The sequence below is a fragment of the Triticum aestivum genome, chromosome 6B (genome assembly GCF_018294505.1).
Source record: "Triticum aestivum cultivar Chinese Spring chromosome 6B, IWGSC CS RefSeq v2.1, whole genome shotgun sequence".
Lineage (NCBI taxonomy): Eukaryota > Viridiplantae > Streptophyta > Magnoliopsida > Poales > Poaceae > Triticum > Triticum aestivum.
The window spans coordinates 71,505,901-71,522,306 of NC_057810.1; positions in this window are offsets into that span (position 1 = coordinate 71,505,901).

Below are 16,406 nucleotides of genomic sequence, written 5' to 3' on the forward strand. Positions count from 1 at the left end.
TTTGATCCTTATTACGGGGACACAATCCCTACTAAGTTACACTTCATGACATATTGTTTGTCATTTCATAAAGGATAACATGGCTGGAAAATTAAAATGTATATAGAATAACATACATATTTCAGTATTTGTTACTTCCATAGTTTATACCGGAGACGGAACAACATTACGTAAGACTTTAACTCGTTTACTTTTTTAGTCATAGTTTTTTCCTTCCTTCAAAAATTCAAATCGTTATCAGGTAGCCTGCTAAATAAGCCACCTTTTGGTCCTCATCAGTTTCGAAACTTAGCACATTGACATGATCTCTAGCTACTATCTTATAGTACTTGATAGATCTTAACTGCAATGCAACCACATAATAATAAGGATGTCTGGAAGCAAGCCTCTTTTTGTGATAACTACATATGTAACGCCTTGTTTTAAAGCTAACAATCATTGCACGTCCAACATGAAGCTTATTATCTCAACTGTTCAGTGCATCATCTTTGCTCTCAATTTTTCAATGTCTATGAAACTTCGCAAGTTCTTGTTTCTATCTTTCATTAGTAATGTATATCAAAACTTCCAAACTGCAAACCCACAAAATATTGGTTGGTACCATCTACCTAATAACATTTTTTCCTTGGAAAAAATCCACATTTGTACCGAACAACACAAACGATATAAATCATTTTGATTAAGCAAAGGGTTTAGAACCAAACAAACCTCAGTTTCTCCTAAATGACAGCGAGCACAATTGAAATAGATTTTGCCAATTGATAATTTCTGATGCGTGGCCTCTTTGACCACACTATCTGCAGCTATGAAAGAAATTCCGTACTTTATTGCCTTTCATGTATATGGTTCGTCCGGGAACAAAATACTGTTTCTCCAACCATTCTGGTCATATTGACCACCAAGCTAAATAAGGCCCCAACTTGTAGGTTCCATTCGAGTAAATGTCATACACATTGTCATGACGTTTAATCATACTGATCGATTCCATCCAACTTTGAGGGAGGGAGAAAAGAGGAAGAGAGAGAGGCAGAGAGAGAGAGATAGATAGATAGATAGATAGATAGATAGATAGATTAAAAATGATTACATTAGCCATATTACTTCTCTGCTGCATGATAATAATTAATGATACTATGGATGTATCTCTCATAATTATGTCATTTGTGAACACATAATATGACCAACATAATTTTGTACATTATAAGATCAAGTTGCCAAATAACAGTTTCATCGTGAGTTCATAATTAGTATGTGTGTGGTAATTGCCGCCAAAGGCTGCGATCAAAGGATCCCGTGCTAACACGTGTGGAGCGCTTTACAGGAGTCATCTCTTTGTGCAAGAGGGCGACGTTTTGTTTGTTTTGTTCGTTTCTCTTGTTTCCTTTTGAACCCAGGCAATTGTTGTACTCACTAACAGTAGTCAATTCTTTTATTTCCTCCATGCAATTCATGGTCTACATATCAATACTATAATTTTCCTCTCTACAATTACTATGTTTATTATTCAGAGATACTCACTTTTGTAGTAATATCCTCACTATTTTTTGGACCCAGGAATCGTAGAATAATCATTCTAAGCTATTTTTGTTTATTATAAAAATTACAAAATGTACAAGTACAAACCAAAGAGGAAAGAAAGTTAACCAATACCCTTTCTAGGCCACATAAAGAAGAGATGTGCACAATATACATCCTCACTGTTGTGATGTACGGATGATCAAATGCAGAATTATATACGTAGGTCCATGTATAAGGATTCCTAGAAAGATAACATCCATCTATGTACGTACTATGTTGATATAGAATCCGGACCTATTGGCAGCAGCTAGAACATGAGGGCTAGAGAAAGAAAAGTAGCAGGTACCTTGCTAGGGCTGTAGGAGCACCGTTGCTATGCAACGGCAACCGCTGGGCGTGTCATCGCGACATCGGCAGTGTCGCATGAGCTCGTAGGTGGTGTTGCATTTGTAAGATCTCAGTGAGGTCTGGAGCAGCATGCTGTTTCGGAGCCTCGCTCGTCTGTTTTGCAATGGTTGCCGTAGAAGCATGAACAATGCCCGAGGCAGGGTATAGAACAAATCTTTCTTGGATGGATTTTTGTGGTTCACTCTGAAAGATAAACTGAATTGAATAGATCATGTTATCCAAAATGTGAAGACAACAATCATGGTGTCAGGACACTACAAACACACGGGATTCAGGTTCGTCGTCCTCATGATAATTACTGCATAATCACTATATCATTGGTGTTTCACTATGAGAGAGATAGCTCGGCGGCACCAGACACCAAACAACATCGATGGACGGTTTCATTTTTCTATATTGACTGGTCACATTTTATAATCCAAACCTCCATGGTATACTAAATCGACGCCTCGTATAAAGATGACTGCAAAGCAACTGTAATCAAGGAGAGATTCCAAAAGGACTCTGGGAATAATGAGCGTACATACATGTAAAAGTATATTCAGAGATCGAAAGAAAGAAATGTGTTAGTTACTTTCATACGCCCTGGTTCCTAGCTAATTTGATCTGGGTTATGTAGATAGCTACGCGCAACAATTCATCTTGCACCACGTTGGTGACGTATAGACATAACAGTGGGCATCTGATGTTTACCTGACGTTGCCGGCGATGTTGACGGGTATTCATCGATCTTCTTATTTAGACTGTCGGCGCCCTGCTGTTGGTCCTTTTGCATAATGTGTTATGTTGTTGTCATTGAATTAATACATCATACATCTACTGGTCTGCTCGTCTTCTTGTTGAGTTGATGTATATTATCAGTAGATTCATGCATTCTAGTTAGCTATATCAGAAGACAGTTAGTTTGCAGCAAAAGCCGGCTTGTAATCTATATCAAGGCAATGTGAGTATGTAGAGGAGTGCGAAACTAATGAATACCTGGCTCCGGCCGCCGGCTGGCCGGCCAACGTACATCTTGCAGTGCACCGGCATGTCCTGCATGCATCCATCAAGACATAATAATCAAACGGTTCGATGAAGCAAGCATGCATACGGATCGATTTCCACCAAAGAAAAACACATTACACGTGTACATGTTGAAGTAGTTCAAGGACGTATGCATGCATGAGAAAGATGCTTGTTGGTCTATGGGCGTGAGGTAATATCTAATACTTGATGCGTTGTGCTGATGTGCTTGCATGGCTTCTGGCAAGAGGGTCTTACAGCTTCACGTAGGAGGACGGCGGCTCCGTGCCTGATCGGGGCAGCTTCAAGGAGGTGAATGGCGGCGGCGGCGGCTGCGTGGTTGATACTATGAGACCCAGTTTTTGTAGGGTTATGAGATCCTGATTAGGAAAGAAGGAATTGTAGTTGTTTATTGTCCATTATCATGTCAAAGGTGCTGTGCGAGGATTTTTTTTAAAGGTGTGGTTCAAGAAAAATCAATGAAGGGCAGAGGTGGGTAATTATTTGACTATTTTAAGATCCATGGGTCGACATTAGCTAATTACTGTGGGCCATGCAAATTAACGGTTGGATTTTTCTGATTATTGTGTGATTTTCTAGACTAATTCTCTTTTTTCTGGTTACCTCTTATATTACTTTTTATATATAAATAGATGCCGCCGGAAAATTGAAGCAATGCCACTGTTAAAAGTAAATTACATTTTTTAACGAATGTTGTTTCAAGAGAATGTCTCTGTTAATATGAATCAATGCAACCGTTTTAGAAATGCTACTATCCTACTTTGTTTTCCATCCAAGATAAGTTAGATGCTTCTTTCTGTCACCGTTTGTTTCATCCTCCTTTATCGGCAAGCAATTGTTTCCTTTTTGCCTCTGTTAAAACAGGGGTATCGATTCAACTATTTGCTATTGCGACATTTTGCTTTGCTACTCGAAACACTTATGTTTTAAGAGTGTTTTGTGCAGTTCAACTTGAATGTCACACCGGTGACTTTGCTTAATTTTGGTGAAACTGCACAAAAGGAGATCAAGATTTGTTTCCAGTCTTCGTGGTGAGTTATTTCAAATCTTGGTCTCATCCACATGATGTGCAGTGTGCTTTGAGATGTTGTGCTACTTGTTTTGATACTGTTTTAAATAAATGTTGAATTGAAGCTATTGTATTACTGTCTTTTCCCATTAAGTAGTGAACAAAAATGGGACCTACCCAGACATGGTGCTTGTTGCTTTGTTACAACAAATTCAGCATCACCCCCTTTATAAGCCAGTAATTGATGCCACTCTCAGAATTAACTACTGAATCTTATTTCAAAACTGCAACACTTGTTAGAGATTGGCAGGATTACCATTTTTGTGGCCGCATGTTTCATCCTCCTTTATTAGCCAGTAATTGATTCCTTTTTTACCTCTGTTTAAACATGGATATCTATTCAACTTGTTGCTATTGCAACATTTTGCTTCACTACGTGAAACACTTTGCTTGATTTCAGTGCAACTGCACAAAACGAGATAGGATTTCCTATTCGTGTTGGCAGATTCATATTTTATCATGGTGGTCTCATGAAAGGTCAGTACAGGCCTTCATCCATATGATTGTGCAGTGTGTTTTGAGATGTTGTGCTACTTGTATTGGTACTGTTTTAAATAAATGTTGAATTGAAGCTATTGTATTGCCGTCTTTTCCCATCAAGTAGTGAACAAAAGTGGGACCAACCCAGACATGATGCTTGTTGCTTTGTTACAACAAACTCTACATCACCCCCTTTATACGTAGATGGAAGCACATACTGTTATTGCGCCCACTCTCCCTGGAACTGTTTATGTTTTTCGTTAATCTAATGTCGCTGGTAAAATTAAGCAATGCCACTCTCAGAATTAATTAACTACTAAATCTTAGTTCAAAACTGCAACACTTGTTAGGAATGGTACTATCTTGCTTTGTAGTTCTTTCTACATGTTTAACCAAGGTATTGTTAAGATAATGTCTCTATTAAAATGAATCAGTTGCATTGTTTTAGGAATGGTACTTTTCTGCTTTGTCTTTCTTTATACATGTTGAAACAAGGCATTGTTAAGATAATGTTTCAGTCAATATGAATGAATCACACTGATGGAGAATTACTACTCTCCTGCTTTGTTTCCCATTAAGATAAAGTAGATCAGTAGATGCTTTTCTTCTAGGAGTACAAGTCATCAACCGTTATTTCTCAGTAGTTGTTTCCTTATACCTATTGTTGCTTACAGGGATATCAAAATTAAAGCTCGGTTTTATTCCGACTTCGATTTTAGTTGAACTGCACAAAAGGAGCCAATGTGTCCAAGGCAAACTGCTGCATTACTGGGTCCAGTTGGTCGTTCCACTTTGCAAAAGGAAGCAGTCACTGTTTGCGCTACATTACAGAAGGAATGACCGAGAAGCTTTACAGAGTATTATTAGACACCGGTGACATGACTAGTCTGCAGAGAGCATTGGCGATTTAACAACACATGGAGTGCCCTGGGCAAAAAGTGCCCAAACAAGTACAAGAAGCTACGACAGGACTCCAAGATCATGCATTACATATTTTGAATGGGAAAAGCTTGTCAAAGTTTAATCATTGATGTTAGCAAGAAGACGATAGTTTAATATATTGGAATGGGAAAACCTTGTCAAAATTTGCTCATTGATGTTAGCCAGAAGACATGCATTTGATATTTTTGAGTGGGACGCCCTTGCTGTGAGCAGCGTCCAGTGTTTTTTCCTATTCCCGTGTTCAGTTTAGAAGTAAATAGTTACTGTGCTGAGATATTCCTGTGTTAAGAGTTTGTTCTGAATATTTTCTATGTAATGCTAGGCCCTGTGTTTGATTGCAAAGTTGAGCTTGGAATGTTGTGGCATGAGGCATCATGAGCTGTTCACCGTGCCTCCTGAGAATAATGCTTTGTATTGTTTTGCATGTCGATCTAATGCCAGTGATTTGCTTCTTAAGAAGATCATCCTCTTTTGTTATTTCCGTGCTTAAGAAGTTCACCGTTTGATATTTCATTCATAGCCTATACGACAAGTCGGGTAGGTTAGACGTGAAACCATATGATCTTCCGACCAACTCATGATATTAGGCGATGATTGGATCGTCATTTTCCAACCAAAACCGCTTGTAAAACTGACGCTTGTAAATAAAAGCAGATGGTCTCAGGCGAAGGCGCTTGGTTGATCGATTTCGACTAGTAAAATATCGGAAGTACTTCACACACGATAAAAACGCTGAACGACACTCGGACGATTGCTAATCCAGCCATTAGCTGCTGTTTCAGCCTTGCCCATGGATGGCATGATACACACATTGTGCATGTATCTTCTGGTAATGTCGTCCATATAGGAGTGCTTGTAAAATATACACTGGTCACTCAAATTACACACGTAACCCACCGGTTTTACTTACAGACCTCGGGCCCTCAGTTTCATTACGCCTATATTTTACGCGTTGTTTCCGATGACGAGTAAATTACACTTGTATGTTAATATAGGTTTGAAATAAACCAGAGCTCCCAAGCGTGGACTTACCATCTCAGTTTCTCGAAGGTGCTCATAGGTGTCCGATGATCCTGGCTTCCTGAATGAGCAGCGGACGCTGTATCTGACCATCCGTAGGGCCCGCGAGGCCCTCTCCATTGTCCTTCGAGTTATTTCGCTCGCCGTGGCGCCGAGCATTGTTAACATTGTCAACGAACATGAGGATTCAGGAGATGACTTTATTTTGACTGGATGACACTAGGGACCCACTAGAGCCATAGCCGTACGTACGCAAGTGCCTCCTTATTATGTACAACTATATGTTTTTGCTTTCTCCTGGTTTCCTGACATCACGGTCCCACACCATTGTCAACCTATGTAGTCAATATAAGAGAATTGCACAAGGTGCGGCCGATAGCTGGGATCAAGCAGCTCGAGCAGTATTTGTGTTTTTGAGGCGTGAGCACTGCAGAGTTTTTCTTGGCGATGATTTCGTTGTTGTTCAAAGGAGAGCAGGGTATTAACTGGGCGGGCTGTGACGCGTCTAGCATAGGCCAGGTATCCAGCCCAAATACTAATTTTTCAAGATGAAAATGGCTAGCCCAGCTATACGTTTTTTTGAAGAAGGCGGAGGAGTTTGCTGCAGTAAAGTTCAGTCATGAAAGACGAGAGACAAACTGGGAGGCACATGAACTTGCAAAGGCCGCTGTTAATCTTGATTTGGGGCCCCATTTGTGGCTCTTAGATACCCCCGACGTCTTGTGTATGTCACTGTAGGTGTTGATTGAATAATTTTCTTTCCATCCCTATAAAAAAAGCTATACATTTTTTTGAGGAATACCCAGGCAAGGTCAACTTGTTATTCTCTGCCCCGCTGGGCTGTAAATCTTTCCTAGGAGGGATGCATTAGACTTAACAGGAAAATGGGCTTTAAAAAATAATAAATGGGATGTAATTATAAAAACATGGCAGTAACTATAAAAAAATGCACCAAACACGAAATTAGTTTATAAAAAAATATTTATGGATTTTGAAAATCTTAAATTTTCATTGTTGCACGCGCAATGTTTCATTGGATTTTTACGTAATACAAATTTATATTTAATCTAACTAGAAATTTTGGGATAAAAATATTTTGGATCCCATCAAAATGTGGGAAATTTTATTGAATTCTGTCTTCAATGGTTGGTTGAAATTATTAATCGTTGTCCTAGCTAGAAAATGGGTTGTACTTGTAACAAACTGTAAATGGGCTGTTGTAAATTCCATTAGAATTCAAAAATGGGTTGTACATTCTTATAAAACGCAAATGGGATGTAAGTTCTCTGCCAGGCACTTGTGGGCCTATTAATTGACGCGTCCCCTAAAAAAATAAGTTGACGCGCATGTAAGGCTTTGTCAACTTATTTTAGTCAGCACACGGTTCTAGCAGCAGTGGCCGTTGGATGTCTATCCAACGGATGTCGTGCTTCTTCTTCAATCTCGGATATTCTTAGCTTCGGCCGCCCAAAAAATGATTCCTCCCCCTGACATCTGGGGCGCACCGTTTCGGAGGCTGACCCGTGGGCCTACTAAGTTGGAGCGTACCAAGGGCTTTGACAACTTAGTCAATATAAACGATTCTAGCTTCAGTGACCGTACGATGTCCATCCAATGACCGTAGTGCTTCTTCAACCTCTGGTCTTCTTGCTCCAGCCACCCAAAGCAGCGCCGGCCATGCCGCCTGCTCTTGCCTCCCGTGGCCGGCTGTGCTGCCGCGAAGGCCTCACCGCCCCCATACTACTCCCACCGCTGGACAGGCCATCCCTCCACTCACCCACACCCCTTGTTATTCTGCGGCGACGGCAGCCTCACACCGCAGCCGAACCAGTGAACCCTCGTACTCCTCTCCGCATGGGCTTCCACTGCTGCGTCTTCCTCGGCTCCGCGTAGTCCCCTTCCTAGGCCCCGCCGTCGTCCACCGCCCTGGTGCTCTCGGCGCGGCGTGGTCAACATGGTCAACGACCGACTTCCATCAGAAGAGAACTGTAGGTGGAGAGGCTGACAGCTGGGTCCACAGCGGCCGCAAGGAAGTGCCTCCTTATTATGCGCAAAATAATCATTCCTCCACTTGACAGCAGGGACCCACCGGACGGGCCACTTTATTTCGCGAGAAAAATGTTTTCCCCTGACTGCTGGGACCCACTAGACGGGCCACCGTATTTCGCAAAATAAACGTTTCCCCCGCTGACAGCTCAGACCCACCGGAAGTGCCTCCTTATTACGCACAAAAAAATGAATACTCCCCCTACTACCTGGGACCCACCTTGGTGGGAGGCTGACTTGTGGGGCTACTAAGTTGACGGGGACGGAGGGCTTTGTCAACTTTGTCAATATGAATGATTCTAGCTCCAGTGACCGTACGATGTCCATCCAACGGCCGTAGTGCTTCTTCAACCTCTGGTCTTCTTGCTCCAGCCGCCCAAAGCAGCGCCGGTCGTGCCGCCTGCTCCTGCCTCTCGTGTCCGGCTGTGCTGCCGCGGAGGCCTCACCGCCCCCTACTATTCCCACCGCTGGCCAGGCCCTGCGGCGACGGCAGCCTCACACCACAGCCGAACGAGTGAACCCTCATACTCCTCTTCGCGTGGGCATCCACTGCCGTGTCTTCACCGGCTCCGCGTCGTCCCCTTCCTAGGCCTCGCCATCATCCACTGCCCTGGTGCTCTCGGCGTGGCATGGTCAACATGGTCAAGGAACGACTTCCATCGAACATGGACTGTACGTGGAGAGGCTGACAGCTGGGTCCACGGCCGCAGCAAGGAAGTGCCTCCTTATTACGCAGAAAATAATGATTCCTCCACCTGATAGCAGGGACCCACCGGACAGGCCACCGTATTTCATGAAAAAAATGTTTCCCCCCCCCCCCGACTGCTGGGAACCACCAGCTACACCTTCGCACGCAAGGAAGTGCGCCCGGGCAAAAAAAAACAATTCGCCCCCTGACTGCTGGGACCCATGAGCTACATATTCGCACTCAAGGAAGTGCCTGACAGTCGGGACCCACCTGGTCGAAGCGTACGTAGCGTTGTCATTCTGGTCACGAACGTGTACGTACATATATACTGTTGGATGTAGAGGCGCACACGTGTCGTAGTAGAGGCGCGCATGTAGCATATACATGTACGTACAACGGCCAGGGTGCAAGAAAGAAAATACGGCCACGTATGTGTACATACGGGCAGGGTCTCGAACGCCTACTCGCGCATACGTACGGCCAGGGCTCGTGTACATGGCTGGGTCGGAACGGAGAAACAACGTCGTCGTCGTGTTCATGGGGAGGCAACATAATGCGTCATGTTCATGGGGAGGCAACGGAATGCGTCGTGTTCATCGGGAGGCAACGGAACGCATGGGAGCCAACCGGCTGGGTCGCAACGGAATGCGTGGTCATGTTCATTGGGAGGGCTTGGATGGAACAGGAAATGGAAACGAGGCCTGGCGTACCACAGAACGGAGGAAACGGCCTTGTGTTCGACCAGCCACGTTCGAAATGGAGGTCTTGTTGATCGGGAGGGGTGTGGCGTACCGCAAAACGGAGGAAACGGACCTCCTACGGTCGAAACGGGGGTCCTGTTGATCGGGAGGGGTGTGGCGTACCGCAAAACGGACGAAAAGGACCTCCTACAGTCGAAACAGGGGTCCTGTTGATCGGGAGGGGTGTGGCGTACCGCAAAAGGGACGAAACGGACCTCCTACGGTCGAAACGGGGGTCCTGTTGATCGGGAGGGGTGTGGCGTACCGCAAAAATTGACGAAACGGACTTGTGTTGGAGCGCTACGGTCGAAATGGGGGTCTTGTTCATCGGGAGGGGTGTGGCGTACTGCAAAACGGGACTCCACGGGATATTGTTCATCTCTATCGTCGACCTCCTCCAGCCTCCACGGGCTACCATTCATCCAGCCTCCACCGCGCGCTACTCCACCGGCTACTGTTCAACCACCCCTCCACGGGCACCGCTCCACCGTCTACTGTTCATCCAGCCCTCCACACCACGGGGTCCTGTTCATCTAGAGGCAACACCAGCGCTCACTGTTCATCCAAACCCCCTGCAACACTTACTGTTCATCCAATCGATCGGCTTCAGTTAGCAGCAATAGCGAAGGAATCGCTCGATCGGGTTCAGTTAACAGCCATCGATCAATCGCTCAGGTTCAGTAACGCGTAACCTGCAGTGCAATCGCTCGGGTTCAGTTAGTGCCCAATGCCTCGCTCGGGTTCAGTTAGAGCCAACGCCTCGCACACACGTGCGTACGTGTACGAGAGAAATGCGCATCGCTCGGCCCCCGACCCCCCACCGTAATCGGGAACTCCCCGAAATATTCCTCGCCCTCGCTTCTACCACGGGTTTTTCCGTCATGGACGGCCCTAAGAATGTCATGCAGCTACGTCTCCGGCCCGCCCGGGACGAAAAGCCCATTTTTGTCATGATTTTTTGTCATAGAAGTAGGAGCCCACCACATCTATGATGATACCGGGTTTTGTCACAATTATCTTCATAGAAGTGTCATATGTATGACATAAATTTTTTTCGTTCGGCCCAAAATGTCACGGATGTGTCTTTTTTTGTAGTGAACTTGTCTAGGCTTGAAAATATTCTTGATGACCTACAACCTATTAGTGATTGCTTTCCTGATGAACAATAGCTGCAATAAATGTTTCTAATAGTACACCTTGGTATGCTGATTATGCTAATTATATTGTTGCCAAATACATACCACCTAGCTTCACATACCAACAAAAGAGAAAATTCTTCTATGATGTAAGACATTACTTTTGGGATGACCCACATCTTTATAAACAAGGAGTAGATGGTATTATTAGACGTTGTGTACCTGAGCATGAACAGGAACAAATCCTACAGAAATGTCACTCTGAAGCTTATGGTGGACATCACGCGGGAGACAGAACCACTCATAAGCTATTGCAATCTGGTTTTTATTGGCCTACTCTCTTCAAAGATGCCCATAAGTTTGTCTCATCTTGTGATGAATGTCAAAGAATAGGTAATATCGGTAAGCGTCAAGAAATGCCTATGAATTATTCACTTGCTGTTGAACCATTTGATGTTTGGGGATTTGATTTCATGGGACCTTTTCCTTCCTCAAATGGGTATACACATATTTTGGTTGCTGTTGATTATGTTACTAAGTGGGTAGAAGCTATTCCAACCAGTAGTGTTGATCACAACACCTCTATTAAAATGCTTAAGGAAGTTAGTTTACCAAGGTTTGGAGTCCCTAGATATTTAATGACTGATGGTGGTTCACACCTGATGCTTTCCGTAAAATGCTTAATAAGTATGATGTTAACCATAGCATTGCATCACCTTCTCATCCTCAGTCTAGTGGTCAAGTTGAACTTAGCAATAGAGAAATAAAACTAATCTTACAAAATACTGTCAATAGGTCCCGGAAGAATTGGTCTAAGAAATTAGACGATGCACTTTGGGCTTATAGAACAGCTTATAAAAATCCTATGGGTATGTTTCCATATAAAATGGTTTATGGAAAAGCTTGTCATTTGCCTCTTGAGTTAGAACATAAAGCATATTGGGCAATTAAAGAACTCAATTATGATTTCAAACTTGCTGGCGAAAAGAGGCTATTTGATATTAGCTCATTAGATGAATGGAGAACCTGGGCTTACGAAAATGCAAAGTTATTCAAAGAAAAAATTAAAAGATGGCATGACAAAAGAATCCAAAAGCGTGAGTTCAAAGTTGGAGAATATGTTCTTTTGTACAACTCTCGTTTCAGATTCTTTGCAGGAAAACTCCTCTCCAAATGGGAAGGACCCTATGTCATCGAGGAGGTCTATTGATCCGGAGCTATTAAAATAAATAATGCCGAAGGAACTAACCCGAAGGTTATCAATGGGCAATGAATAAAACACTATATCTCAGGTACGCCCATTAATGTTGAAAGCAATATCATCCAAACATTGACACTGGAAGAACACATAAAGGAAACCTTCCGGAACACTCTAGAAAAAGGGAGGTACGTGATACGGTAAGTAAACAGACTCTGAAAAATCTGCCAATTTTTTTGTCAGATTTGGAATATTTAAAAAATAGGAAAATAAGAAACTTCCAGGAAAGTGATCCTGGTGGGCACGATACACCAGGCCACGCCTGGCATGCCAGGCGTGCCCAGGTGGGTCGTACCCACTGAGGGAGTCCAGGATTAAGGGGTCCTCAGACAACCGGACTATATACTTTGGCCGGACTATTGGACTATGAAGATACAAGATTGAAGACTTCGTCCCGTGTCCGAGTGGGACTCTCCTTTGCGTGGAAGGCAAGCTTGAATATTCGGATATGTAGATTTCCTTCTCTGTAACCGACCCTGTGTAACTCTAGCCCCCCTCCGGTGTCTATATAAACCGGAGGGTTTAGTCCGTAGGACAACAACAATCATAATCATAGGCTAGCTTCTAGGGTTTAGCCTCTACGATCTCGTGGTAGATCAACTCTTGTAATACTCATATCATCAAGATCAATCAAGCAGGAAGTAGGGTATTAACTCCATCGAGAGGGCCCGAACCTGGGTAAAACATCGTGTCCCCTGCCTCCTGTTACCATTAGCCTTAGACGCACAGTTCGGGACCCCCTACCCGAGATCCCCAGTTTTGACACCGACATTGGTGCTTTCATTGAGAGTTCCACTGTGCTGTCGCTGTAAGGCTTGATGGCTCCTTCGATCATCTTCAATGATGCGGTCCAAGGGGAGGTTTTCCTTCCCGGACAGATCTTCGTATTCGGCGGCTTCATACTGCAGGCCAACTCGCTTGGCCATCTGGAGCAGATCGATAGCTACGCCCCTGGCCATTAGTTCAGGTTTGGAAGCTTAAACTATACTGCCGACATTCGCGGAGACTTGATCTTCGACGGATTCGAGCCCATGACAGGTGCGCCAAACGGTCATGACAGGCATGACCTTGATCTACCGTCAGGCAATATTTGGGAGATCGCGCCTACAGTGGTGCCGGGAATCAATCCGAGGAGGTCATGCCTCCCAAGGGCGGGTGGATGGACCCCGCCACGGAAGCCCCACACTCATCAGCGTCGGAGCCGAACACTGATGTCACCTCCTGTGAGGGTGGTGTCATCAGACCCTTGGACTCGTCTCCAGCCATAGGATCCGAACCGTGTGTGTTCGTGCCTATCGAATCTGATTGGGCACCGGTCATGGAGTTCACTGCCACGGATATTTTTCAGCACTCGCCCTTGGGTGACGTGCTAAACTCATTAAGGTCTCTTTCTTTGTCAGGAGATTCTTGGTCGAACTGTGTCCGGCTCGAGTGGGGAGCAGACGACGAAGAAATTCGTCTCCCACCCGGCCCACCACCCACTTTATAGCCACTGTCGATGACTTAACCGATGTGCTTGACTTCGACTCCGAAGACATCGACGGTATGGACGATGATGCAGGAGAAGAACAGGAACCACCGGACTGCCACCTCATCATATGATATTTATATGGTGGACACACCTAAGGAAAGCAATGGCGATGAGGCAACGGAAGATAACCCCTTGGCGAAACAATCTAGACACCGGCGTCATCGGCGCCGCTCCAAGCCCCGCCATAGCAAAAATAGTGATACCGGCACGAGAGACAACAATCCGGATGGTGCCGAAGACGAAGACAATTCTGCCTAGCTAGGCTTCGAGCAGGACGAACAGGAGGATGGGCAAGCTAGCCCTAAAGAGCAGGCAACTGATGGAGAATCAGAGGACGATAATTACATGCCTCTCTCCAAAGACGAAGCAAGCCTTGGCGACGAAGAATTCATCGTGCCAGAGGATCCTGTCGAGCAGGAGCGCTTTAAACGCCGTCTTATTGCCACTGCAAAAAGCCTGAAGAAAAATCAACAACAACTTCAAGCTGATCAAGATCTGCTAACCGGCAGATGGACTGAGGTCCTGGCTGCCGAGGAATACGGACTCGAGTGCCCTAACAAAAGTTACCCAAAGCGCAGGTTGCTACCTCAACTCGAGGAGGAGGCTTTAAAACCCAAGCTACCAGCGCATGATGCGGCTGAACGGCCAGCCCGTGGCCGAGACAAAGCAGCGTACCAGCCCGGAGTCTAGACCGCACCCCGTCGCCAATCAAACGATAATACTAAGGCCAGGGGCTACACGAAGGACCTGCGAGATGTATTGGAAAACAAAGCAGGACAGTCAAGATCGATCTACGGATCACGGGGACGCGCCCCAACGTGTGACAAGGATCGTCACGCCGGATACACTAACAAATCCGGCCCGACCGAATACAATGAAGCCCGGCACAGAGGCGCCGCACATACCCTATGCTTCACTGACGAAGTAATGGATCACGAATTCCCTAAAGGGTTTAAACCCGTGAACATTGAATCATATGATGGTACCACATACCCTGCGGTATGGATAGAAGATGTTTTCCTCCACATTCACATGGCCCGCGGAGATGATCAACATGCCATCAAGTACCTCCCACTAAAACTAAAGGGACCGGCTCGGCATTGGCTGAATAGCTTGCCGGCAAACTCCATCGGGAGTTGGGAGAACCTGGCAGACGCATTCCTTGACAACTTCCAGGGCACTTATGTGCGACCACCGGATGCTGATGATCTAAGTCACATAACCCAACAACCCAGTGAGTTAGCCAGGAAATTTTGGACCCGGTTCCTAACCAAAAAGAACCAAATTGTTGACTGTTCGGATGCCGAAGCCCTAGCGGCCTTTAAGCATAACATCCGTGACGAATGGCTTGCCCAACATCTCGGCCAGGAAAAGCCAAAGTCCATGGCAGCCCTCACAACACTCATGACCCGCTTTTGCGCAGGCGAGGATAGCTGGTTGGCTCGTAGCAACAGTACAACAAGCAATCCCGGCACATCGAAAGCCAAGGATAGGAACGACAAATCACGGTGCAACAAACACAAGCGCCGCAAAAGCGGTGATAATGTCGAAGACACGTCAGTCAATGCCGGATTCAGCGGCTCCAAGTCCGGTCAGCAGAAGAAACCATTCAACAAAAACAATTCAGGCCCGTCCAGCTTTGACCGCATACTCGACCGTCCATGCCAAGTTTATGGCACCCCTGGAAAACCAGCCAACCACACCAATAGATAATGCTAGGTCTTCAGACAAGCGGGCAGGTCAGACGTTGAAAACAAGGGGAAGGGGTCTCAAAGTGACAACGACAACGAAGAGCCCCGATCACCGAATACAGGAGGACAGATGAAATTCCCTCCCCAGGTGAAAACGGTGAATATGATATGCGCAAGCCACATTCCCAAGTGGAAACGTGCACTAAGGGAGGTCTATACAATCGACCCAAAGTTCAACCCATGGTTCTCTTGCCCACAAAAACCACCTTCAAAGGTATCATACCAGGTGTAGAGGCTTGTTGCACGGGCTCAATCACACTGGAAATGGTCTTTGGATCTCCAGACAATCACCGTACCGAAGACTTAGTCTTCGACATCGTCCCCTTTCGCAGTGACCATCAGGCACTACTCGGACGAACTGCATTCGCTCGAATCAACGCGGTGCCACATTATGCCTACCATAAATTAAAGATGCCCGGTCCACGCGGCGTCATCACGGTTAATGGCCGGTCCAAACTCCCCCTCACGGCCGAAGAGTCTACCACCGCTTTAACAGCAAGAACAACGGACGGCACCTTACAGTCGAACCTCGAGTCGAAGACCAAGCTCCCAGACACCATCAAAGGAGTCCGAACTACTGCGTGGCAGGATAGCCCGACCCATCCGGAGATTAATTAAAAACACTCCGGAAAATGATAATACAAGCCACATACTGCGGCTAAATCGCCAGGTGGCGCAACACCATCTCTTACGTTTTCTTTACATGTTCACCTTTACGTATGCTATAATGGATGGCGTGGGAACAGTTCGAGCGCGTCAGGGAATCTCTAGATATTCCCCTATAATCATCCGA